This window comes from Agelaius tricolor, unplaced genomic scaffold, assembly GCF_023055355.1.
Source record: "Agelaius tricolor isolate 1412-34295 unplaced genomic scaffold, bAgeTri1.0.p SCAF_60, whole genome shotgun sequence".
In the NCBI taxonomy this organism is placed as follows: domain Eukaryota; kingdom Metazoa; phylum Chordata; class Aves; order Passeriformes; family Icteridae; genus Agelaius; species Agelaius tricolor.
This window is the reverse complement of record NW_027269320.1, coordinates 1,635,001-1,637,500: the sequence shown is the minus strand read 5'-3', so window position 1 is coordinate 1,637,500 and position 2,500 is coordinate 1,635,001. Positions and strand designations below refer to the sequence as shown.

The following is a 2,500-nucleotide window of genomic DNA, read 5'->3' as shown; positions in this document are numbered from 1 at the left end:
CCTGACCGCCTTCCCTCCGGCCACCGGCGGCACGCCGCCGCCGCCGCCGCCGCCCGCCGCGGGCGACGGGCCTGCGAGGCGACCCCAGCCGCGCCGCCGGGGTGGCCCCCGGACGGCGATTGATCGTCAAGCGACGCTCAGACAGGCGTAGCCCCGGGAGGAACCCGGGGCCGCAAGTGCGTTCGAAGTGTCGATGATCAATGTGTCCTGCAATTCACATTAATTCTCGCAGCTAGCTGCGTTCTTCATCGACGCACGAGCCGAGTGATCCACCGCTAAGAGTTGTCTGCCTTTCGGGCACCGCTCACGCCAGAGCGGCCCCTTTTTTTTGGTTTAGGACAATGCCGCCGAGGACGCGCGGGCGCGCGCCTGGCTTCCGAGACCGTACGAGCACACGGAAAACGGGAGGGAAAAAAAGGAAAAAAACAAACCCACTCTCCGAAGGCCGGCCAAGAGGCGGGGGAGCCCGCGCCCCCGACCGCCTCCCCCCGCGAGGGGAGACGCCGACCTCACCCACGCCGTCCTTCGGAGGCGGCCCAGGCGCCCGGGCTCGGCCCGGCCTCCGCGCGGAGGGCCGGGCGGCGCCCGCCGGACGCGCGGGGGGCACAGGGCGGCCCGCCCGCTTCTCGCTTTCACGGGACGACGCGCACAACGCACACGGCACGCGGCCGGGGGCGCGCGGCCGTCGGCCCCCGCGCCGCGCCGGCTCTCCCCTCGGCCCCGACGCCGCGGGCCTGGCGCGGAGCGCCGCCGCGCCGCCGCGCGGCCGGCGTTGTCTCTCTTCCCCCCACCACCACACGGGGCACGGGCCTTTCCCCTGGGCTCGAGACGGGCACGCGACGGCGACCGGCACAGCCCGCCGGCACGCCTCCCGCGGGACCGCTCCCCCGCCGGGCGGGCGGGCGAGCGACCGGCGGACGCGCTCCGCCGCCGGCCCCGGAGGCGGGCGCCACCGAGAGCCGAGCCGGCGTCGCCTGCGCCCGAGGCCTGCCGGACGGCAGACCCGGCCGCCGCCGGGGCGGCAACGCCCGGCACCGCCGCCGCCGCCTCGCACCGCCGGGGCCCCTCGCCTCGGGCACGCGCCCGGCGGGAAGGCGCCGCGGCGGCTGAGCCGGGGGGCAACGCCCGCTCTCCTCGTTCGCACGCGGAGACCGGGCGGGGAGGAGCGCCCCCGCGGCCGCCCCCGCACGCCTTCCTGCGCGGCCCACACGCGGCCGCGCGGGCAAGGGCGACGGAGGCGAGGCGACGAGCGGCGCCCGGGACGGGACCGCCGCCGGCCGACGGCGGGCGCCGTCCGGCCGACCGTCCCCGCAGGGAGGGACACCCGTCGAGCGGCGCCGCCGCCGCTCGCCACGGGGTCGCCCGCGCTCGCGGGCCTCCGCCGCCGGAGGGCCCGCCGAGCGCTCGCCCCCCCCCCACCGGCGGGCGGGGCGGTCGAGCCAGGGGACGGCCGGCGGACGACGGCGCCGCCGCGCCGCGCCTTCGAGGAAGGAAAGGCCGTCGAGGGGAAGAGAGGCGCCGGACGCGCCGGACGCGGCGCCGCCGCGCGCGCCAGAGACCGCGGCGGCGGGCCCAGGAGAGAGAGCGCGGGCGGGCCCCGGCGGCCGTCGCCCCGCGGCCGAGGAAGGGGCAGAGAGCGCGCGCTCTCTGCCGGGCGTCGCCCGTTACCACGAGGCGGGCGGGTCGGCCCCCGCGGCCGACCGCGCGCCGCGGCCTCTCCGCCGAGGCCGGGCCGCGGAGAGGGGGGGGCAGGGCGCCCCTCCCCGGCGCGGCGCGGTTGACCCCGCCCGCGGCGCGCGGCGGGGACGACGACGACGACGGCCGCGACGGAGGAGCGCGGCCGGTGGCCACGGGACAACCACCGCAGGGGATCGGCGGGAGTAGCTGCTCCCCACCCCTCCGTGGCGCCCCGCACGGCCACCGCCCGCGGCACACGCCCGCCGCCGCCGCCGCCGCCGCCGCCACCGCCGCCGCCACGGCGGGCCACGCCGAGCCGCCCGAGTCTTTAAACCGCCGCCCGGCCCCGCCGGCCCCCCTTTCGGCCCAACCCGCAGCGTTTGACGACGCCGAGGGCAAGAAAACCTGGGGGGGACCGCCGAGGCGCCGAGCGCTAGGTACCTGGCCCTGGGGCGAGGGAAACGACCTGCATGGCCCCGCCGGGGTGCCTCCCCCGCTGCCGCCCTCGGGGGAGCGTCCACCGGCGGGGGCGCGCCCGACATCTGCCGCCACCACCGCCACGTCCTTCTCGGGGCCCGGGGTTTCCCTCAGTAGCCCGGCGCTGCGCGCCCGAGAGGACCGCCGCGGCTCGGGCCGCCCCGCCGGCGCGGGGGACACGCGGGCCCGACCGCCGAGCACGACCTCGGGCGCGCGCGCGCGCCACCCAGCGCGGCCCGGAACGCCCGGAGGCCTCGGCCCTCGGACTTCCTCGGCCGCGCGCGAGAAGGGAGGCCGCTCGGCCCGAGAGCGGGACACTCTGCCGCGGCCGGCAAAGGCCCCCGCT

At 80.0% G+C, this 2,500-nt stretch overlaps 1 non-coding gene across 1 annotated transcript; it reads right to left on the bottom strand.

Annotated features, from left to right (window-relative positions):
* Positions 1 to 131: 131 nt before the first annotated feature.
* Positions 132 to 284, bottom strand: LOC139605184 (5.8S ribosomal RNA). Its single transcript, XR_011684280.1, has one exon. It is a non-coding gene; the product is annotated as a 5.8S ribosomal RNA (ribosomal RNA).
* Between the last annotated feature and the right edge of the window lie 2,216 nt (positions 285 to 2,500).